This window comes from Macaca thibetana, chromosome 1 (genome assembly GCF_024542745.1).
Source record: "Macaca thibetana thibetana isolate TM-01 chromosome 1, ASM2454274v1, whole genome shotgun sequence".
NCBI lineage: Eukaryota > Metazoa > Chordata > Mammalia > Primates > Cercopithecidae > Macaca > Macaca thibetana.
In genome coordinates, this window is record NC_065578.1 from 196,397,968 (window position 1) to 196,422,986 (window position 25,019).

General features: G+C 36.8%; 1 long non-coding RNA gene across 1 annotated transcript; it reads right to left on the bottom strand.

The window, feature by feature from the left end:
- Positions 1-2,017: 2,017 nt before the first annotated feature.
- On the bottom strand, positions 2,018-9,439 carry LOC126941996 (uncharacterized). Its single transcript, XR_007721474.1, has 3 exons — positions 9,279-9,439; positions 3,792-4,183; positions 2,018-2,520 (listed from the first exon to the last, which is right to left on the bottom strand). It is a non-coding gene; the product is annotated as an uncharacterized LOC126941996 (long non-coding RNA).
- Between the last annotated feature and the right edge of the window lie 15,580 nt (positions 9,440-25,019).

Consider the following 25,019-nt stretch of genomic DNA (forward strand, 5'->3'; position numbering starts at 1 on the left):
GTAGTATAGTATTGGCAGTATGTGACTACGTGACAATTTTATTATTTGTTCTACATTGAATTTTTAAATGACAAATGTTATGAAAAGTTTCTCTGAACATTCTACTACATGTCTTTGGTCAATATGTGATTTATATACTTCTTTTGGCTATATGCCTATGAGTAAAATTTCTGATTTGCAAGTATATATTTCTCCATGTTTAGAAATACTGCCAGTTTTTCAAAGTGGCTGTATCAATTTATCTTCCCAGTGGCAGTATATGGGAGTTCTCATTGTTCTATATTTTCATCAGCACTTGTCATTTTTCATTTTTCCATAATAGCCATTCAGGATGTATAATAGTATTTTATTTGGCTTTAATTTGCGTATACCTGCTGACTAATGATGTTAAGTACCATTTTGGATATCTTCTTTTGTAAAGTGTTTTGTCTTTTTCTGATTTAAGTCCAATTTTTCATTCTTCATGTTAGCTATTTGTGCTTTCTCTTCTTAAGCAGTTTGCTAATATTTTAAATTTTTATTAGTCCTTTTTAAAGGGATGACTCATTGTCTTTAACAATTGCCTTTAATCTGTTCCTTTACTCTGGAACAATTCCTTAGTCTTTCCCTTTTATGACCTTTCCATTTTTAAAGAACACTGTGTAGTTATGTGTATATTGTCCCTCCATTTGAGTTCCCTGATGTTTAGCGTGATTAGATTCAGATTATGCATACTTGGAAATACCATCAAAATAATTTTAGATTATTTTTGAGCATATCACATCAGGAGGCAAAACATACCAATTGGTTCTATTATTATCACATATTAATTTGATAACTAGGTTGCTTTCATATCTACAAAGATTCCCCACTGTAGAGTTACCATTTCTCCCTTTGTAACTGGTAAGTATTTTGTGGAGAAATACTTTGAAATAATACATTTACTTCGGGAATATATCATTCTTTATTGTACTTTCATTCCTCGACTTTGATTCTTGCCTGAATAAATTATTACTATGGTGGTTAGGAAGTAGTGAATTTTGAATACTATTAATCCTTCTACATTTATACATAAGTTTTTTAAGGTAAAGGTAAATGAGATGTTTAATACGTGATTTTTAACTTGCCTATTGACAATTTAAAATATATATGATATATAATTTTAATACAATAAACTTTTAATTTTTGACCTTTGTGATGGTTAGTTTCAGGTGTCAACTTGACTGGATTAAAGAAGACCTAGAGAACTGGCAAAGCATTATTTTTTGGTGCACATGTAATGGTGTCTCTCAAGGAGATTGATTAGTGAGTTGGGGTTTGAGTGGGGAAGATCTGTTCTCAATGTGGGTGGGCACCATCTAATCAGTTGGGGGCCTGAATAGAACAGAAAAGGAAAGACAGTTTCCTCTCGCTCATTCTCCTGGTGCTGGAACACATTTCTTCTGCCCTTGCACATCCAAACTCCAGGCTGTTTAGCCTTTGAACTCCAAGACGTATGCCAGCTGTTATAAGATCACCAGGTTCGATTACCCATTGCACAATAACATACCATTACACTGAAATAGCAGGGGTTGAAGCAGAGAAAGAGTTTAATAATCATAGGGAAGTCAAATGAGGATATGAGAGGAAACCTCAAATCTGCCACCCTGAGGGGTTTTCAACTGGAGTTTTTAAGATAATTTCAATGGGTAGAGGGCAAAGGAGGTGATTGGTTGGGGAATGGGGGAGGAAATCATAAAGATATAGAAACTGCATTCTTGCACTGAGTCAGTTCCTCAGAGAGGATTTTCAAACTGGCTGGTGTCGGTGGACCCATTGGAATACAGAATCTGAAAAATATCTCACATGGAAAAGTTGAGGTTTCTTAACATTAAAGATGCTATCTGTGGAAACATTTAAGGGAAGTTAGAACCTAGTGACAAGGAGTATGTGACTTTTAAGCAGTAAGAAATTATAAAGAAGTGCCACCAGTAGAGTGTGTCCAAGTTCTTGACATCTTGACAAAGAATTGTACCACATGCACAAAAAAGGCAAGAAAAGAATAAAGCAACAAAAACAGAGATTTATTGTAAATGAAAGTACATTCCATAGGGTGGGAATGGGCCTGAGCATAGGGGCTCAAGAGCTCTGTTACTGTATTTTCTGGGGTTTAAATACCCTCTAGACATTTCCATTGGTAACTTGGTATATGCCCTATGTAAATAAAGAGGATATTTCCTGAAATAGCTGATGTGTTTCCATTTGATTTCATTCTAGGAAGTCTTTAGGTTCCTTGTCTCCAGGCCCTATTCTCCTTCCTCATTTCCCCCCTGAAAGATGTAATCTCCATAAATCTTTATGGGAGGTGGTGGATCTGGTGCTCTTTCTTCTGTGACTGCTTCATGCTGGCTTGGGGCATAGTCACTACCTATTGGAGATCACAGAACTCTTGCCATGCTCTGTCTAGTGAAGGCAGGGTAGCTCCATGATGGCCAGGGGTGGTGTCTTTACCTGGAACTGGCTGGAACCCCTGTCGCATGATCATATGAAGCTTGACGGTCTCTAGATGAGATAAAATGAATTTGGTTAAAAGATTTAATGGAATTTCAGGGTGTGGATACCTATGCTATCAGGAATGTTTATTATAGAGATTTGCAAAAGAAAAAGAAAACCTGGTCTGTTCTAGGAGCTGTGTGTTTCCTTAAAGTCTTAGCACAAGCAACTCCATTTTGGTTTGGTTTGGTCTGTTGGGGCTAGTGCATGAGCTCAGTCCAAAACAATGGCCTACCATATATATATATATATATATTTAATTCTCCCTTTTTGATCAGGTCCTCATATAGGGAGAGTATGACCAAAACTTAGAGCCTTAGCACTACTCTCAGTTACCATCATTTTGGGTTTCTGGTCTCAGTATGTCATTCATAGGTTACAGTGTTCTCATGGTCTCACACTTCTTTCAGCTCTTGTCACTCCAGTTGAAGAGAGACCATTTGACATCTTAGAGATGGCTGCATGCAAACATTTAAAGCCTTTGGGAGAATACAGCATGCCAGGGAGACTATTATTATGACTATAATATGACTATATAATGACTGTCCTCTTGGAGAATGTATGCTCCTTACCCAGGGCCCCCATAAACCAAACATCCTAAAATCAAAGAGATCAAAGAATGAGCTAAAGAGTCTACTTGCTTAACTAAGCAGTCTCTTTGTTAATCTGCTACAACTGAATCTCTATAATATCTGCTGTTTTCTCCAGACACTTTTCTGTGTAGCCAGTTCTATTATTTAGCATAACTTTCAAAAGAACTTTAAAGTCTGTTGTGTAACCATAGCCTTTACAGAATCTGCTATAGAGCCCATTATGAGGGATACATTCTAATCATTGACTTGTTTACTCCAAACCATGGAAAAAGGTCCTAACAAATGATGCCCTTCTATAAGAGTGAAGGCCTCCTGGCAATGTTCTCTTTAACCCATAATGTGGGTTAAGAGGGGTGAGCCAATGTTCTGTTTCTAACTGATTATGAAGCAACATATGCACCATTGAAGTTTCTGACTTATACTGGACCTTAATCTTTTATCTATCAAAGTATAAGTTTATCCATGTATAAGGCTGCCTGCAAAATCCTTCACAAATAAAAAATATACCTCGTAAGTGCACACAACAGATCTCTTTTTCATTTCTATTGTTCATAGAAACATAAACAAGAAAAAATATTCATAGGTAAGTGTCTCATGATAGTAGAAGCCTTGATCCATGATCTTGGGAAAAGCTGTTCACATCAAGGATGTTTTCTTCTGAGGAGGGACTTCCCTGGTTAGTTTTACCTTAAGGGTTCCAACGGGTGTACAGTTCCATGAGTGTGGAGGGACACTTCTCAGTTGTGAGATTATGAACCCAAAGTTCAAGTTTCCAAACTTTGGCTGCAATGTGGATGGCAAGGACAGTCTTTCTCTGATGTTCTCAGAAGATCCAATTTTTGGGTTCTAGATTGTGAAAGGCTTGATTGTCTTCAGTGAATCATAAAAAGCTTTCTTTACCAGATGAAAATGCACTGTGGCATAATAACTTAGTGTTATAACATCAGCCCTCTTGTGTGGGAGAGCATTTATATAACCAGAAAACATGCATTGAAGGTAAAAATTGAATAAAATCCCTTTATAAAATATTTGAGTGGTCCATCAGGTGATCACATATATCTGAAGCTTTAATTGTTTTCCTAGGAATATGGGATGAAACATTGGTTATAAACTATTTTAGCAATTTATAAGTCACCACACCAATATATTCAATTTGTATCATTTTATCTTTTCCATAATGAGTGACAGAATGCAGAACTTTTAATAATAAAAGCTTTAAGGACTCAGGAAGGACAAGGTGGCCAACATGGTTCTTCATGAGTCAATGCTTAATTAACATTAGACTTACATCCTCTTGAATACCAGTCGTTTCTCCAAATTAGGTGCATAGTACTGGTAACTGATGGGTTAAAAAAGGTAATTTGACTCTTAGACCATGAAGTTCATTCAAATTGTGTATCTAAACAATTTAAGTATCAGCTGATTTAGCATGAAAATCTGGCAAAGTATTTTCTTGTTATTTAATTAATTTTTGCTCTACTTAGGTTAGCAGCTTTATAACCCAGTTACTCTTTTCATTAAGGTTCCAGGAATTCTTACCCAGTTCAAATGATATGATTAAAAAGTTATTAGAAACTTGTATTCAAGAGTGCTTTTTAGGGTTCTTTTCTTCCTTTACTGAACCTTCTCAAAGACACCATATTCTAGGATTTTTGTGCTTGTGAAATTTTCAGAAACTGCATCAGTATTAAGTAATTAACTGTAGAAATGACTTTAAATAGTTAAAAATACAATTGACAAGGAAATTTGGTTATTTCTGTGGTTTACAATAATTTAACATAATATCCATAATTATGATTGATAGCATATAATCAGACATATTAAAATTTTAGAAATTCTATACAATTTTGTAACATATATTAATATCATTCACTAAAACCTAACCTGAAGATTAAACGTTTTTAAAAACTACTTTTGACAGTGCTTCTCATGTAACTCAACATGTCAAATAATTCTGTTTACCTCTCTTTTGGAAGCTTCAGGGGCCTTCTGTAGCATCTCAAAGTTAGAAGTCAGAAAAAGACAATTTTGATTTTGGGAAGCCTATCAAATATGTTAAAGGTTTAAAACACTTGATATTATGAAATAAAATTCCAGGTTACAAGTCATTCATTTAGCCAAATAATGACTCAAAAAAAATTTTTTTAAAGGCAAAAACCTTTACTCATTGATAGATGGAAGGCTTTCCAAACAATCTGTCTCTTGTCTTTCCCTTCTTTATTTCAGTAGTTTTATTCAAAGGGCAAACAAAAATCTTTAATTATCTTTTTTTTTTTTTTTTTTTTTGAGACAGTCTCACTCTTGTTGCCCAAAATGGAGTACGGTGGCGCAATCTTGGCTCACTGCAACCTCTGCCTCCCAGGTTCCAGCAATTCTCCTGCCTCAGATTCCCATGTAGCTGGGATTGCAGGCACGTACCACCACACCTGGCTAATTTTGGTACAGTAGAGAGAGGATTTCACCATGTTGGCCAGGCTGGTCTCAAACTCCTGACCTCAGTTGATCCTCCCACCTTGGCCTCCCAAAATGTTGGGATGACAGGTGTGAGCCACCACACCCAGCCATTATCTTTTAATATTACATGAAAATCTTGTTTAAGAGAGAAAACTAAATTTTACTCTTGCATTAGTATACTATTAATGTTAACCCCAATTTTTAAATAAAACTTTATAGACAAATCTTTCCAATCTTAATCAGTTTGACCACAAGGTGAGATTCTCATAAACCTTTTATAACCCTTTGCAAATATTTGTTAAAGAGCACATCAATGCTTTAAGAAAACCCTGTTTGTGCTTTTATTTCAATGTTTAATTTATGGAAATACCAGCAAATGCCCCCTTAAATTTAGTCAATATGTTCACACACAGAATTTTTCATGAGATTTTATTTTTTTTTTTACAAACCTTCCACAGTTTGTTCAAACATTTAGCTTTAGCCTAACTTAAAACAATCCTTTAACCATTTAGGCAAAAAAATAAATCCATATTCCCAATCTTATAATCTTTTACCAAAAACATATTTGACTATGCTTACACACTGTTCATGTAAAACTGTTTCTTCAGTAATCTCAATTACATGTTACAATGTTAACTCTTAGCGACTTTTACTTTGGGTGAAAACCTTGGTAAGTTCAGGATTTTAATTATGTGCTAGGTGTGGAGCCTAGGACCCAGACAGAAGTTCAGATAAGGTCTATCTCTTTCCAGTATCTAACTCCATGTGTCCCAGGCCTTACTCAGCTGTAAAGCAGGCAAGTAGTGACATTTTATGAAGCATTTAGGAGGCCTAATCTCCTTTAAATTGTACAACATTTCTTGCATAAATTCTCTTTTATAAATAATTTCACAACTTACACAGACCATCTATAACATGCTTGGACTTTCTGGCTTGTCCTAAACATCTCCCATTTGAAACATCCAGTTATTTTACTTTAGGACAATAATTTACCATACAAGATCCTATCTTATATAAAATATCTTTTCTTTATAACTTTCTTTGCATAGTTAGGGGATGTGGCTAATTTCACATGTCCCCAGGTCTTATCTAGAATCAATTGCTCAAATAAACTGAACAAATTTTAAAAGTCAAAGAAGCAGTATATGACCTTAAAGCATTTAACAAACCTAATATCTGACCTGCATAATTTAGACCAAATGTTTGCATTTTGAAGATATTTTTATTTTACCAATAATCTTTAAAACTGTCTTATTTCCCAAAGATTATTTAAGTAACATGAACTAATTAAAAGACATTACACTTTTTACTTTTCTGACAAAATATTTGATTTAAGCTCTTATTTTTAAACCAATTAATTAAACCTCTTTTATATTATATATACAACACATATAAAAACACAGACAGACAGATGACAAAGGACTCATTCCCTAAGCCAGGAATTAAACCCTAAACCTGGGACACCATTGTGAAAAGAGAAAGAATGGCCACATGGTTACAAGGTCAAGCCCCCAAGGACATGACTGACAAGTTTGCTGAGCTGTCTTGAACAGGGGACCTATGGGGTCCTAGGTACACATTTCATCCTAAGGTACCCCCTGTATGACAGAATAATACAGAAAGACACACAAAGCACACCAGATTCACTACAGTTTAAGACTAGCCTCAGAATTCTTTTTTGTATTAATACAAATTTTACAGAGGAGGTAAACAGTGACTTTTACCATTCATTTAACAAGTTTACACAGAGAGAGAGAGAGGCCAGAGTCTGAATGGTAAGAAATTTTTACCCTTTTGCCAGCATGTTGCATTTCTGGGTTCTTTCCTCCTGAGCAGACCTAGCAGCCTTGCTTGGCTGTATGCAAACAAACACATTACTATGAATTAAGAACGTTCACAAATAGTTTACAAATTTTGGAGAAATTAGAGAGAGAGAGAGAGAGATGACTCAAATTCTATTTACAAAAGTATACTCAACACACCTAACATATCAGGAAGCTTAAACTCCAAAAAGTTAAAAAGCTGGTGTGCTCCATGCTCCATTAATTCCTGCAGGCCTGACAAAGGTAGCCTAAGGATTCCTAATAAATAGAACAAATGGTGACCTGCTAGAAATGCATAGGAGACAAAATAACTATTCACAGAACCAAATAAAAGCCTTCCATTAGAACCTAAAAAAAAAAATCATGGTTTTGTATATATACATACATATGCAAAGCCCAAAGGAGAATAAACAGCAAATGAATGAAAATTAAAAACAAAAACAAACAGGAAACCAACCTTAAGCTTTTCCTAGTCAATCTACACTGGAGGTTAGAGTGTTATCCCAAAAATCCACAGAGTGAATGTTTCATTCCTGATACACAATTCAATAGCCTTAAGCCTACCAATATTACCATACATCTTGTACAATCAAGAAATTCACTCTGGGCACATGACCAATAAGCATGCCGGTGCCAGCACTATCCACACAAAACTATGAACATAGTGTAAAGTAATGCGAGCATGTATGTGAAATTTGGCTCCACACTAAATCTGGATTCATGCTTAACTACATTTAAAAAAAGGATTGCCAAACTGCCAATGCATTTCTTTATAATATTTCTCATTTTACTTTAATCAAGACTAAAACCCTTAACTATGAAAATGTTAATTAAGCAAATATATTCAATTCTCTATCAGGTTTTAAAGAATATTTTATTATCTAAACTTTTCCACATTGTCATCCCCTACTTACTGGTTCCTTACTACATTGTTCAAAAATAACCTTTTCAAATCTGTGATTTGAACTAACTTTTAGGTAACTTCTGAATTAGGCAAAAGTATTCTTTTTCTCACTAATAACACAACACTTTCTGACACATTTTGTATACAGAATTATGCATAAGCTAGAATTCTTATCCTTAGTAACCTAAAACTTTAATGAAACCATAAGAAGCCAGAAGTCCTGAACTGTCACATATGGGCATGTATAGATAAGAACAATTCCACAATTTTTAGAAACATATTTCCTCATATCATAACTCTTTTTTAATTGGAAATGATCCAGATATTAAATGAGCATCAAAAATAATTTTAAGATTTTAATTTACACAAAAAATTTACCTAAAATATTTGTTCCATTCACTGTACTCAATTCTTTTACTTTTAGCAGTTTATCTAGATTACTTCTGTAAACTGAGACATTAGACACTAGAATTTAAAATTAGTTATTTCCTTGTTAACCACGTTTTTAATACCAATGAACATCAGGTGCTCACCTAAACCTAAGTAACAGTCTCAAAGTTAAATACATGGGTAATTTTGCCAATAACTCAGAAGATTTAGCAAACATTAAATTATTCTCATTTGTCAAAAAGAGGCATGCAAACCAAGATCATTTTGTTTTGGCTGGGTTTGTAGTTTTATAATCTTCTTTGCCAAACCCTGATATCTTAAAATATCTAGCAGAGACAAATATAAAATCCAGACAAAAATGTATGCTGACAATTCTGAAAGCATTTCCATTTTTATTTTACCAATAATTTTAAAATCAGCTTGTTTAGTAAAGTTATACTTAAGTCATATGAACTTGAAAATTGCTTAATTTACTTAATTTATGAGCACTCTTACTTATAAGCCAATTTGGTAGACACAACATATAACAATAAGTATCCATACAAATAAACACATGTAGACATGTATATATACACACACGAATGAAGATTCAATAACTTTTACCTTGGAATCCTAGCCATGAGATAGCAATGCCATTTTGCTGGTTTTACTTTGTTTGCCCCAATAGATTATGCAAGGAAGGCTGTGAACCAAAATTTCAGGTAAAGCAGTTTCCATGGCAGTTTGATTTTTAAAGGACAAACCTCCCCAGACTCCAAAGAACACTGGAGCCAAACAGCACCAAAGGAGAGCATCACACATTAACCAGGCCCCCTGCTGAGAACAGCAGCACAAAAGCCTGAATGCATACAACTCCATTCCACTTTCTCATTTAACAGCAAACTCCAGATTCCAAACAATATTGGAGCCAAACAGTATTGCAACTGTGAGAGAAAACTCTAAGAACGGTTTAGTACTAGACCACAGAACATCTGTCAAGGGCATCCCCTTTGGAAAGGTTGAGGTCCAGAGGATCCACTGGGGTGTCCCCCTTTGCGGTCCAATCTGACTTTAAGTGGGCACCAGTGCCACTTTCCTTCCAGAGGCAATGACCTACTATGAGCTTTCGTTTTGTCCCTGGACGAAGGCCTCAACTTCCAGCATCCTTATAATTTGATAAGACCATGCTTTCCCATGCTTCCCATTCCACTAGTGATAGCCATGAACTAACGATAGGAACTGGAGGCTGGGTAGGTTTCCTTTGTCCTTAGCCAATTGAGTTGGTTAAGGGAAGAATTTAGCATAAGAAAAGGTTTACATCACTTAAAACGTGTGAGTTCACTCTGAGCTGTGCCACATGTAGGGATCAGGGACCACAAACGGAAAACATTAAAAATAGTCCTTCAGAGTGGCCCTGGCCAGGAATCTGCCATTCCCTCTGTATTTAGCTGCTGCCCACCAAGGGTCCTAAGTTTGAAAGCAAAGGAGAGAGAGAGGGAGAGATTCTCCTGTATGAAGCAGAAAGGAAAATGAGAAAAACAAATCCTAAACTTTGGGCTTACCTCCTGGCTGGTTTGCCAAAATACATTACTGGTGCAGGTGTGTCCAGGTTCTTGGCATCTTGAACAAAGAATTGGACAAAACGTACAAACAAAGCAGGAAAGAATGAAGCAACAGAGGCAAAGATTTATTTAAAACAAACATACATTCCACAGGGTGGGAGTGGACCCGAGCATGGAGCCTCAAGAGTCCCATTACTGAATTTTCTGGGATTTAAATACCCTCTAGAGATTTCCATTGGTTACTTGGTGTGCACTCTGTGTAAATACAGGGGATATTTCCTGTCATAGCTGAAGTGTTTCCATTTGATTTAGTTCTAGGAAGTCCTTAGGTTTCCTGTCTCCAGGTCCTATTCTCCTGTCGGGGAAGAGGGCTATAGGGCAAGCTGGTTAATGCTTCGCAATGCTTCTATGCAAAGCTTTTGCCTTTGTTAAAGTCCTAACAATTTCTTTTTATTAATTTTCTGAGGATGGTTTCACAGTAACACCTTGTGTTCTCAGGTTTTGGGCCTTGGGCTGAGAGTTACACCATCAGCTCCCCTGTCTCTGAGGTTTTGGAACTTGAGCTGAGACACACTACCAGCATCTCAGGATCTCCAGCTTACGGACAACCTGTTGTGGGACTTCTAATCCTTCATAATTGCATGAACCAATTTCTCTAATAAATCCTCTCATCTATCTATGTAACTATGTATCTATCTATGTATCTATGTGCCTATCTATCTATCTATCTATCTATCTATCTATCTATCTATCTGTCTACCTACCTACCTACTATTCATCCATCCATCTATCTATATCCTATTAGCTCTGTCTCTCTGAAGAACCCTGACTAATAAAGATTTTGGTACCAGGAATGGCTCTTGGGGAAAAGAATTTTGAAGATTAATTTTCATAATTGGTTTTGGGGTTTCTGGAATTTTCTTTCTAATCTGATTAGACCTAAAAATGCTCAGAACACTACCTTTCTTTTTGAAGCAATGTCTCTGTTGCCCAGGCTGGAGTGCAGTGGCACAGTCTCAGCTCACTGCAGCCTCAACTTCCTAAGCTCAAGTGATCCTCCCACCTCAGCCTCCCATGTAGCTGGGACCACAGGCATGCACCACCATGCCTGGCTAATTTTTGTGTTTTTGGTAGAGATGAGGTTTCATCACATTGCTCAAGCTGGTTTTGAACTCCTGAGCTCAAGCAATCCACCTGACTCAGCTTTCCAAAGTGCTACGATTACGGGCATGAGCCACTGCCCGGCCACTACTTCTAATATATAGAAAGCACTCTGTACTCTCATAGTCCATGGTGTGAAATGTTTATAGAAATACACAAAATATTTGCATTGGATATGTAAATCAGTTATTTACAAAAGGCAAGGAACTTGGTAATTCTGTATATGACACTTTCAAACATTTGTGTAAAACCAGGGAATATAATGATGTTGGTTGGTTTCTTCTAATGTTGCTGGACAAAGCAATGAAAGAAAAGTTTGAGTTCAGGGATTCGAATTCCTGTCTTCATCTCCATATAGACAGTGTAAGAGCTTCTACGTATGCCCTAGAGAAGAATCTCTCCTGTAGCCATGAGGCTGAAATTGCTAAGTCAAACACAAACCATTCCACAGTGTGGGAGCGGGCCCAAGCATAGGGGCTCAAGAATTCCATTACTGAATTTTCTGGGGTTTAAATACACTCTAGAGGTTTCCATTGGTTACTTGGTGTATGCTTTATGTAAATGAAGGAGATATTTCCTGAGAATTATAACTAAAGTTGAATTCTCAGCTTGTGAGATGTCTGCTGTTAAAACGAAAGCATTTGTAGAAAAAAAATGGGATCCTTATTGGTTTTATGTTGTATGTATGTCTTTTTTTGAGAAGTGTCTGTTCGTGTCATTTATCCCTTTTTTAAATGGAGTTATTAGTTCTCTGCTTGTTAATCTGTTTAAGTTCCTTAAAGATTCTGGATATTAGACCATTGTGAGATGCAGAGTTTGCAAATATTTTCTCCCATTCTGTAGGTTGTCTGTTTATTTTTATTTTATTTTTTGCTGTGCAGAAGCTCTTCAGTTTACTTAGTTCCTACTTATCAGTTTTTGGGGTTTTTTTTTTGCAATTGCTTTTGAAGCTTTTATCATGAAGTCTTTATCATGGCCTACATTAGGTTTTTAAATTGAGGTATTTTTCCTTTTTTGATGTAGGCATTTATTGCAATAAACCCTCCTCTAATAACTATTTTTGCTGTATTCCATAGGTTTTGGTATGTTATTTTTCCTTTCTTGTTTACCTCAAGAAATTAAAAACTTTCCATTTTAATATTGTTATTGATCTTTTGATTATTGAGAACATGTTGTTGAATTTCCATGTATTTGTACAGTTTCTGATGTTCCTCTTTTAATTGATTTCTAGTTTTATACCAATGTGATCAGAAAACACATGTGATAAGATCCCTATCTTCTTACACTTATTAAGATTTGCTTTGAGGTTTAACATATGATCTGTCCCGAAGAACACTCCATGTGCATTTGAGAAGAAGGTACATTCTGCAACTGTTGGATTTAATGTTTTGTAAATGTCTGTAAGGTTCATTTGGTCTAGTTTATCTTTTTATATTTATTTACTTATTAGACAGTCTCGCTTTGTCACCCAGGTTGGAGTGCAGTGGCAGGATCTTGGCTCACTGCAACCTCCACCTTCCAGGTTCAAGTGATCCTCCTGCCTCAGCCTCCCAAGTAGCTGAGACTACAGGGGTGTGCCACCACGTCTGGCTAATTTTTGTATTTTTAGTAGAGATGGAGTTTCACCATGTTGGCCTGGCTGGTCTCAAACTCCTGAGCTCAAGCGATTCACTCACCTTGGTCTCCCAATGTGGTGGGATTACAGGTGTGAGCCACTGCACCTGGCCTGGTCTAGTTTAAATGTGATGTTTGTTTATTTTGTCTGGATGATCTGTTCATTGCTAAAAGTGGGTTGTTGAAGTTCCCTACTATTGCATTGAAGTCTATCTCTTCCTTTAGATCTAATAATATTTGCTGTATATATTTGGGTGCTCCTATATTAGATGTGTGTATGTGTATGTATGTGTGTGTGTGTGTGTGTGTGTGTGTATATATATATATATATATTTATTTATTTATTACATCCTCTTCCTGAATTATTTCTCTTATTATTTCCTCTTGTTATTTCCCTTTAACATTGTATAATGACCTTTTGGGGTTTTAAAATAATTTTTGACTGTAAACCAAAAATAGATTGTAAGATCCTTTTTTAATCTGACATAAGCATAGCTACTTCTACTCACTTTTGATTTCAGTTTGCATGGAATATCTTCCTATTCATTAAACCTTACAATCTAGTTTTGGTTTACAGTAAATAACTACATGTCCTTACAGATAAAGTGGAGTCTCTTGTAGGCAGCATATGGTTGGGTCTTATTTTTGATCGATTCATGTGGTTTATATATTTTAATTGGAGAATTGAATTCATTTACATATAAGATGATTACTGATAGGCAAGGACTTACTCCTGCCATTTTATTAATTGTTTTCTTGTTGATTTGTAGATCCTTTGTTCTTTTCCTCCTCTCTTATTTACCTTTGTGGTATGGTGGTTTTCTGTGGTGCTAAGCTTTAATTTCTTTCTAACTTTTGTTTGTGTGTCAGCTGCAATTTCTTTCTTTGTGGTTAGCATGGGGCTAATATAAAAAAATTGTGGTTTTAATAGACTATTTTAAGCTGACAACAACTTAACTTTGGTTGCATAAAAATACTGTAGACTTTTATTATCTCACCCCACAATTTATATTTTTGTTGCCTTAATTTACATCTCTGTATATTGTGAGTTACTTAACAACTAACCGTAGGTGTAGTTATTTACTTATTTATTTATTTATTTTTTTCTGTTTTTACTTTTGGCCTTTATGCTAGGGATTAGAAATATTTACAGAGCACATGTACAGTTTTGGAGTATTCTGATTTTGATTATGATTTACCTCTAATAGTGAGTTTTTTTTTTCTTTTCTTTTTTTTTTGAGATGGAGTCTTACTCTGTCACCCAGGCTAGAGTGCAGTGGCATGATCTCAGCTCACTGCAACCTCTGCCTGCTGGGTTCAAGCAATTGTCCTGAGTAGCTGGGACTACAGGCATGCGCCACTGTGCCCAGCTAATTTTTTGTATTTTTAGTAGAGATAGGGTTTCACCATGCTGGCCAGGCTGGTCTCGAACTCCTGACCTCATGATCTGCCTGCCTTAGCCTGCCAAAGTGTTGGGATTACAGGCATGAACCACCATTCCCAGCCTCTACTAGTGAGTTTTATAGTGTCGTGTGTGTATTTATGATAGCAATTATTACTCTTTTAATTTCAGTTGCAGTGCTCCTTTAAGTATTTCTGTAAGGCTGCTCTAGTGATGATAATTTCCCTCAGCCTTTGCTTGTCTATGAAGGACTTTCTTTCTCCTCCATTTCTGAGGGATGGCTTTGCCGGGTATAGTGTTCTTGACTGACACTTTGAATACAGTCCATTCCCTTCCAGTCTGCAAAGCTTCTGCTGGGAAATCTGCTGATAGTCTAATGGAGATTCCCTTTATGTTACTTGATGCTTTTCCCTTACTGTTTATAGAATTCTCTCATTATAGAATTCTCCTCCCTCAGTTGGGCAGGCATCATCCAATAGGTTGGGGGGCCTGAATAGAGCAAAAATTCAGAGGAAAGGTGATTTCTTTTTTCTCTCTCTTTTTCCTGAAGCTGAAACACTCTTCTTCACCTACTCTTAGACATTAGAACTTCAAGCTGTCTGGCCTTTAGATTAAAGACTTACACCAGTGGCCCCCCAGGTTCTAGTCCTTTGGCTTTGTACTGAACATACACAACCAGCTCCCTTAGTATGAAGCTTTTGGAATTGAACTTAGCCAGTCTACCCATACCTCAAGGTCTCTAGCTTGCAGATGGTCTCTTGTGGGACTTCTGAGACTCTACATGATTACATGAGTCAATTCCCTTATAAATCTTATCTGTCTGTGTGTCTATCTATCCCTCTCCTATTGGTTCTGTCTCTCTGAGGAACCCTGAGTAACATAATCTTCAAGCGAGCAATATTCCTAAAATCACTTATTATTTCCAGTAGTTTAAATGTTTTTTGGATTTTTTATTAATACAATTATATTTGATAATAAAAGTATTTTTCCTTGTCTCAGATATTTATGTCTTTCTTATTTTTCCTTGCCTTGTTTAACTTGCTAGGATCTCTAGTGCAATGCTGAACAGAGGTGGGTTAGTGTCAATTCTTGCATTATTACCAAGCCAAGAAGAAAATGTTCCATATTGCATTATTTAACAAAAACTTAGCTGGATATTTTTCTCATTTATTGCCCATTTTAGAGGAGATTCCCTTTTACTTTTTGTTTGCCAAGGTTTTTTAAAATTAATAAATGGATGTTGAATTTTAGGAAATGATTTTTCTGCATCTATTGAAATAATTAGGAGGTTTTCTGTTTTATTTGGGTAATACAATGAATTATATGAATTTAATTAATTTGCATATGGCACACAATTTGAGTCTAGTCTGACATCATTTATCAAGTATGGAATATTCTCAGTCATTTTCTTCTCAGATATTTTTGTTCTCTTTTTCTCTCTAGAACTCTATATTGGACCTTTTCATTTCACTCATTCTGTCCTTTAGTTTCTCTTTCCTGTTTTTTAAATCTGTATGTTCTCATACTGCATTTTGAATTATTTCCTCAGACATATCTTTCAGTTTTCTATTTCTGTCTGTCAGTGTGTCAAATTGCTGTTTAAGCCAGTTTCTCAATTTCAATTACCATAATCTTATTTTTTGATGAGTTTTCAAATGTGTGATTTTTTAAAAATAGTATCTCATTCTTTTATACAGATTCCTGTCTCCTTTTTTCTCTTTACTCATTTTAAGTATAGTTATTTTAGGCTCTCTATGATTCTTTTTCACCTCCATTCTTTTCCCACTCTCTCCATTACCTATACAAAAATGCAAAAATGATTGTTTCAAAATGAGAGTCAGTGCATTCTTCTGTTCAAACTCTTTAAAGGCTTTTCATCATCATTAAAAATTCATCCTTGTGTTCCTTCTGCCTGGGTTTTTCTTCCCCTAAATATTCACACAACTCAATTCCTCCATTTCTTTAAGTCCCCGCTCAAACATCACCTATTCAGAGAACCCTGTCCTATCAGACTTCTCTGTTGCTCTGAATCATAACCTCTATGCTTTATCTCTAATTCCAGCCACAGCTGTAATGGACAGTTTTGTGAGGGCTTCATCTTATCTCAGGCTAACAGTGTGTGCCTTAAGCTCATCCATCAAGTCTTTCACTTTATGTTCAGGGACTTCTTCAAAGCTTAGGACTCTTGTGTGAGCCCACTCAGCCCATACACACATGCAGTTTGGAAGTACTTAGGAATAAAACCGTTACGGGCAACCCTCCGCTAGTAACAATTGGGAGCCGATGAATAAATTTCCCGTTTCTCGTCCTTATATGGACAAATCAAACCACTATTTCCCTTGGCAGCAATAATACATAGTTACATTGGCTTCTTTCTCCTTCCTCACCCACTTTTTCTGTTCTATTACTTTTGTTCCCTAGAATCACCTCCCAAATTAATTACCTGCATACACATTCTTTTCTCAGGCTCTGCTTTTGAGTAAACTCCAACTCAATCGATTTGGATTATACTATTTAGTCCATAGAAACTGTTTAATATTTTGCCTTAAATTCTTTGTCTGATTTAATAGAGTAAACCTTGATATTTTTGACACTTGTTTGATAGATCATGGACAGTTTATTTTAGGTATGTTTCCTTTAAACAGTCTGAGGTTAGATTTTGTATTATAACTCAAGATGAGAGACTTTTTTTATGTGGATGGAAGCTTAATTAATTTCTCTAATTTACATAATTTGTGTTTCTTGTATCATTTTATATTTCTTCCCTTGTGTAATAATTTTTCTTATTTTGCTTTATATTCTATGTTTTGATTTTATTATTTTTAACCGATACATAATAATTGTACTTATTTATGGGGTACAGTATAATATTTTGACATATGTAAACAATAATCCTCCTATTTAGCTGTATCTTTGTATCTATAAACCTCACCTGTGACTATGTCCCATCAGTTTATGAATACATGAATTCTTGTCCTTATTCAGACAAATCAAACCTGTTTCCTTTGGCAGTACTAATACACTCACATTGGCTTCTTTTTCCTTTCCACCCCATATATACCTATTCTCCACCCCATATACATATACATTATATATATGAAACACACACATATATACACATATGTATACACACAATTATACATATATATGTATACACCATGTTTTCATTAGACATTCATCTGTTGATGGACACTTTGGTTGATTGCATGTCTTGGCTCTTGTGAATAGTGCTGCAGTAAACACGGAATGCAGATATCTCTTTGACATACCGATTTCCTTTCCTTTGGATATATACCCAGTAGTGAGATTGCTGGATCATATGGTTGTTCTATTTGAAGTTTGTTGAGGAATTGTTTTCCATAATGATCGTGCTAATTTACATTTTCAGCAACAGTGTATGTGTTCCCCCTTCTTTGCATCCTTGCCAATATATGATGTCATTTAGGAGGAAGTCGTAGATCTACTAGTGGCCACATTGAAACGTTTCCAAAATTTTTTTTAACCTGTATTTTCCTAAGTTTCTTAAGAGTCAAGAGTGAAATTGCGAGGTGACACCCAAGATGGCCGAGTAGGAATAGCTCCAGTCTCCAGCTCCCAGAGTGAGTTACACAGAAGATGGGTGATTTCTGCATTTTCAACTGAGGTGCAGACTGACACATCACACCTCACACAGGCTGGGTACACCCTGAGATGAAGCATCCAGAGCAAGAATCAGACAGCAACACTTGCAGTTCAGCAATATTCTATCTTCTGCAGCCTCCGCTGCTGATACCCAGGCAAACAGGGTCTGGAGTGGACCTCAAGCAAACTCCAGCAGACCTGCAGCTGAGGGTTCTGACTGTTAGAAGGAAAACTAACAAACAGAAAGGACACCCACACCAAAACCCCATCAGTACGTCACCATCATCAAAGACCAAAGGCAGATAAAACCACAAACATGGGGAAAAAGCAGTGCAGAAAAGTTGGAAATTCAAAAAATCAGAGCGCATCTCCCCCTCCAAAGGAACGCAACTCATCGCCAGCAACGGAACAAAGCTGGACAGAGAATGACTTTGACGAGTTGAGAGAAGAAGGCTTCAGTCGATCAAACTTCTCAGAGCTAAAGGAGGAACTACTTAACTAGCACAAAGAAACTAAAAACCTTGAAAAAAGAGTGGATGAATGGATAACTAGAATAATCAATGCAGAGAAGACCTTAAAAGAACTGATAGAGATGAAAACCATGACACGAGAACTACGTGACAAATGCACAAGCTTCAGTAACCGACTTGACCAACTGGAAGAAAGAGTATCAATGATTGAAGATCAAATGAATGAAATGAAGTGAGGAGAGAAGTATAGAGAAAAAAGAGTAAAAATAAATGAACAAAGCCTCCAAGAAATATGGGATTATGTGAAAAGACCAAATCTACGTCTGATTGGTGTGACTGAAAGTGACGGGGAAAATGGAACCAAGTTGGAAAACACTCTGCAGGATATCATCCAGGAGAACTTCCCCAACCTAGTAAGGCAGGCCAACATTCAAATTCAGGAAATACGGAGAACACCACAAAGATACTCCTCGAGAAGAGCAACTCCAAGACACATAATTGTCGGATTCACCAAAGTTGAAATGAAGGAAAAAATGTTAAGGGCAGCCAGAGAGAAAGGTCAGGTTACCCACAAAGGGAAGCCCATCAGACTAACAGCAGATCTCTTGGCAGAAACTCTACAAGCCAGAAGAGAGTGGGGGCCAATATTCAACATTCTTAAAGAAAAGAATTTTAAACCCAGAATTTCATATCCAACCAAACTAAGTTTCATAAGTGAAGGAGAAATAAAATCCTTTACAGACAAGCAAATGCTTAGAGATTTTGTCAGCACCAGGCCTGCCCTACAAGAGATCCTGAAGGAAGCACTAAACATGGAAAGGAACAACCGGTACCAGCCATTGCAAAAACATGCCAAAATGTAAAGTCCATCGATGCTAGGAAGAAACTGCATCAACTAATGAGCAAAATAACCAGCTAATATCATAATGACAGGATCAAGTTCACACATAACAATATTAACCTTAAATGTAAATGGACTAAAATGTCCAATTAAAAGACACACACTGGCAAATTGCATAAAGAGTCAAGACCAAAAATTAATTCAACATGGATTCGAGACTTAAATGTTAGACCTAAAACCATAAAAACCGTAGAAGAAAACCTAGGTAATACCATTCAGGACATAGGCATGGGCAAGGACTTCATGTCTAAAACACCAAAAGCAATGGCAACAAAAGCCAAAATAGACAAATGGGATCTCATTAAACTAAAGAGCTTCTGCACAGCAAAAGAAACTACCATCAGAGTGAACAGGCAACCTACAGAATGGGAGAAAATTTTTGCGATCTACTCATCTGACAAAGGGCTCATATCCAGAACCTATAAAGAACTCAAACAAATTTACAAGAAAAAAACAAACAACCCCATCAAAAAGTGGGCAAAGGATATGAACAGACACTTCTCAAAAGAAGACATTCATACAGCCAACAGACACATGAAAAAATGCTCATCATCACTGGCCATCAGAGAAATGCAAATCAAAACCACAATGAGGTACCATCTCACACCAGTTAGAATGGCAATCATTAAAAAATCAGGAAACAACAAGTGCTGGAGAGGATGTGGAGAAATAGGAACACTTTTACGCTGTTGATGGGACTGTAAACTAGTTCAATCGTTGTGGAAAACAGTGTGGTGATTCCTCAAGGATCTAGAACTGGAAATACCATTTGACCCAACCATCCCATTACTGGGGATATACCCAAAGGATTATAAGTCATGCTTCTATAAAGACACATGCACACATATGTTTATTGCAGCACTATTCACAATAGCAAAGACTTGGAATCAACCCAAATGTCCATCAGTGACAGACTGCATTAAGAAAATGTGGTGCATATACACCATGGAATACTATGCAGCCATAAAAAAAGGATGCGTTTGTGTCCTTTGTAGGGACATGGATGCAGCTGGAAACCATCATTCTCAGCAAACTATTGCAAGAACAGAAAACTAAATACCGCATGTTCTCACTCATAGGTGGGAATTGAACAATGAGATCACTTGGACACAGGAAGGGGAACATCACACACCGGGGCCTGTTGTGGGGAGGGGGTAGGGGAGAGGGATAGCATTAGGTGATATACCTCATGTAAATGACGAGTTAATGGGTGCAGCACACCAACATGGCACATGTATACATATGTAACAAGCCTGCACGTTGTGCACATGTACCCCAGATCTTAAAGTATAATAATAAAAATAAATAAAAATTTAAAAAAAAGAGTAAAATTGCACTTTCAAGCTCTTTCTTCACTTTGTAACCTTTAAATTACTGCACTGTCAGTTCTCTCTCTCAGGGAAAGCCAGGACTTGGGAAAAGGAGAAAGACCAGAAGATGAAGTGTAAGTACTGCTTAGACAGCACCATTTTGCTTTGCCTGTCAAAGCAGCGGAACTGCTGGTCTTCTGTTATATTGAGAGAAATCGTCGAAATAGGTAGTCTTCAACTTTACTAAAGTTCCAAAACTAGTGCAACTGTGCGTTTGTACTGTTAAGAAAGACTCTCTTTTCATCTTGTTTATTTGAGGGGAATACTTTTCGCTTTGAGAGTAAGAAAACAGCAGAAGTGGCTTAAAAATAAACTCTCATCTGCTAAAGTTACCTGAATCTTTCATTAGGCAGTGGGACATTGCAGTTAATAAAGAAACTATGAGCTAGGCATTTGATTTGTCTCTGAATACCAAAATATGGCTACAGACACAAAACATCCTGCAAAGAAAAATGATTCAGATCGCAAATCATCTTCCCATGATGGGATGTGGGATCTAGGCTTCAAAGATCCCACAGATTTTGTAAGCTTTCTGAGAAAATTTTAGAGAAAAGTTATCATTTGACTACTAATATAAACACTTTCAATCATTTGCTAACAGACTAGTGAATGTTTGATTATGTTTATACTGAACATCTACTAGATGCTATTTTTCTTTTTGATGGCTTTTATTGATTATTAAAGGCACATAAAATTAATGTTGCAGAACTTTCTCCTTAGTTCAGCTAAAACCAAGTTCTTGTCACATGACTGGGATAGATTAGGCTCACAGACACACAGAAGGGTGAGGAGTGGAATTTATTGGGCAAAAAGGAAAAAGGAAAAGTAACTCTCAGCAAAGTGAGAGAAATTCCTGCTAGCAGGTCTCCCGCCTTACAGATTGAATCCCAGGTCATCCCACTCAGGAACTGGGGAGGCCAGGCTCCTCCTCACTGCAAACGGCATGAACTTGCTGAGGCTCCACCCCATTCTCCCAGTGCACAGGTGGGCATTATTCAGAAAGAAGCCTTCTGAAAGGACGGGCTTCATCCAGGACCAGCAGTCCAGTTTTTCAGCCTTCAGGCTGTTTTAGGCTTGAAGGTGGGGTTTCACTGGGGACCCTTGGCTATCTCCTGTCTCTATCATTAACAGTAGGGATTTACTATATTTTTCTAAGTTCTCAACAAGAGAAATAAGCATGTGCAGTCATCGGAACTAGTTTAGATGAGACCTGTTAGGATCTAGGGAATACACTTCCAGAGGTTTATGACAATCCAGGGTTCCTGAATTTTGAATAATTATTATAAAAATGGAATTACAAGCTCATTTGCCCTAGACTGCAAGCTTCTTGAGAGCAGAGGCCATGTCTTATTCACCTTTGTAACTCCAGGGCTAAGGATAGTGTCTGGAATGTAGGCTCACAATCACATATATTGAAAGAATTCAGTACTTTAAAGGTGTCAACCTTAAATAATGAAATTCAGAAAATATAATTAAGCAGAGTTTATTTGAGGCCAAAGCTTGAGGATGGTCACCCAAGAACATACATTCAAGTTGCCCTTAGTCCATTCTTTGATTAGCAGCAGTCACAGTGGGCTTTTAAGGAAAAAAGAAAAAGCAGTTTCTACATTGTTTACCAGGAATTTACGTTAAAATAACATAAGCTATCAATTGGCTATACATTGTTCTTTCTATCACAAATTCTAGAAACATGATGATAATGAGTGAGGAACAAAAATGCTTTTTTTTATCGTCGTCGTTACTAGTCAGGAACAAAAATGCCTTTTAACATTTGCCTCTGGACATGGGTGGGGGGAAGCCCGAATGAAGTCCCACACTCATGTTTCTCTAGGCCTGGTACATTTTGTATAGTTCACATAGCACAAATTGCTCTATTTTTCTTTCCTTAAAGGTAAATATATTTTGTATTTTTTGGTCATCTAATGCCAGCTTTTCTAAAATTACAAAAGCTTAGAAAAAGGTTGCTAGATTTAACTGACATTAATTATATAGAGTGGCTTTAAGCTCAATTTTTAGAGAAATCTTCATTTTGAAAGGGCTTAGGAGCTAATTATCTAATGTTTATCTCTAGATTTAAGTCCTACCTTTGTAGTTCTCAAGCTGCGCTAAGGGGAGAATTTTTATTGGCTTGTGAAATCTGTTTTTTCTTAATTACTTCTTTGTCAGCTACCCCTTGAGCTACTAAGTAGATGTTACACAGTGAAAACTGGCACGCTGTCTTTGCATGGCTCAAGGGATTATGGTTGTATACATTTATAGACAGAGGATTTACCTCTGTAGGAGAGAGAAAATGACAAGGTACAAGATTAGGTTAACCTCATGGTGGAAAAATGTAAATACTTGTCAGCAATGAAAATAAATATTCTTGTCACATTATAAAAACACCTACGTGACTTCATTGTTTTGAAGCAGTTACATGGCCCTACCTATCTGTCAGAGAGCACTCAATATTCATCAATTATACATGGCTGAGGTAGCATTTTAAAAAATGTATCTCAAATGTACCTTATTTTCCTCAGTGGGATTCACTTTACTTTCATCTGCGTATTAGTTGTAATCTGCTTCTTACAAAATTCCTTTGTGTTTGGAATTCTTATTGCTTTTTTTTTTTCATTCATCAAATAAATGTTTATAGAGCTCCTACTGTATGACGCTTATTTTTCTAGGTGGTGAAGATAAAAAGAGGAAAAGACATGGTCTCTGCCCTTTAATGGATAGTAGCAAACAGACAATGACAATACACTGCAAGATACTGTACTAGAATTCTAAAGATGGTATGTGCAGTAATGCCAAGGGGAGGGGACACCTATGCTAAGTATGGAGTTTGCCCATCTAGTTGTCATCTAGTGAATCACTGCTACTTGGTCAGAACCTATCACTCCTACAGTAGTTCAAATTTGAAAATATAGTAAAATATTCTGAAATTGCTGTCTATGTAAAACATCACATTGCCCCTGTTCTCAGTTTTTAAGTTTCTTTAGTCCATGGCATAGAAATAGCCAAATTCAAAAATTCCATAAGCCTAAGAATATGCTTCCAACATCATGTTCTTTGTTGTGTGTGCTGTCATCCTGACATGAAGGTGATTGAGAAGATTTTAAGATGAGGACCATCATTTCTTTAATTTGAAGCATCTGCAGTACACATAGGTAATGGAGTGAGGAGTGGACTAACTGTACCATGTGTGGGTGTTACAGAGGAAGTGAAAAGGCATCATTTGTATTTCAGGTCCAATCAGGAAGCTACCCTGGGAGCCAGGGGCAGAAGAGAGAACAAAGTGGTATCTGGAGAAGGCAGAGGTAGCTGGGACAGAGCTCAGGGGAGATAGAGGTAGCCTCAGGGCCATGCAGGGAAGAGAAAGCCATCCCCAAGGAAATACGTGGAATAGCAGAAAACTTTCAAGTAAGAGGATTATAAATGGAGTTAAAGAAGACTCAGCACTTATCTTTTGAGAAAACAAAAATAGACCAAGAATGTATTGTAATCTGTTTATAAAGAAGTAATATTTCTAAGATTTCACAGAAGAAACTTGGTTTTTGTCTCTGTGTGCTGCATGAAAATCAGAGCCCCTCTAGATGATTTACTGTGAGCATTTTTGGAGACATCTGTCCAGATCTTAGCAATTATCTTAACTGGCCCCTCTCAGGTCAAGGAGTGGGTTTCCAGCAGCCATGTAAGTATGAAACAAGTCTGCCCTCTGCAGAAAGCCATAGTTGCTTGCTTTAGAGATGAGAATTTGACCCAGGTGAGTCAATTACAGACCCTTCACTGGGAATTTAGAACAGAAACTGAGGAACATTTAACTTCCCTCATGTGTTGGACCTGCAACTTATGCACTTATGCTGGGAAGCTATGAGCAACCATATTCTACCTTGTAGGCTGGGAGCAGAGGAAGCTGCTCTATGCAGAAAGCAGAGAAGGAAGCAGCTGTCAGAACAGTGACCTGAGAGGGAGAGGGTCCTGCCTGGGTTTCAAGCAGTTTTCCAGTTTCTGGAGCCAGTCCTTGAGGCTAGATTGTGCCTGGCATATTAGTCCTGCATACTCATCAGAAATGCCCTCTTTTTTGCTGAATTTAGCTCTGTACAACAGCCGACCTGGAAAATATGGCATTCATGCTTGGTTTAACTGTATAATAAAACATAGATAGTTCTTTTTTTTTTTTTTTTTTTTTTTTGAGACGGAGTCTCACGCTGTTGCCCAGGCTGGAGTGCAGTGGCGCGATCTCGGCTCACTGCAAGCTCCGCCTCCCGGGTTCCCGCCATTC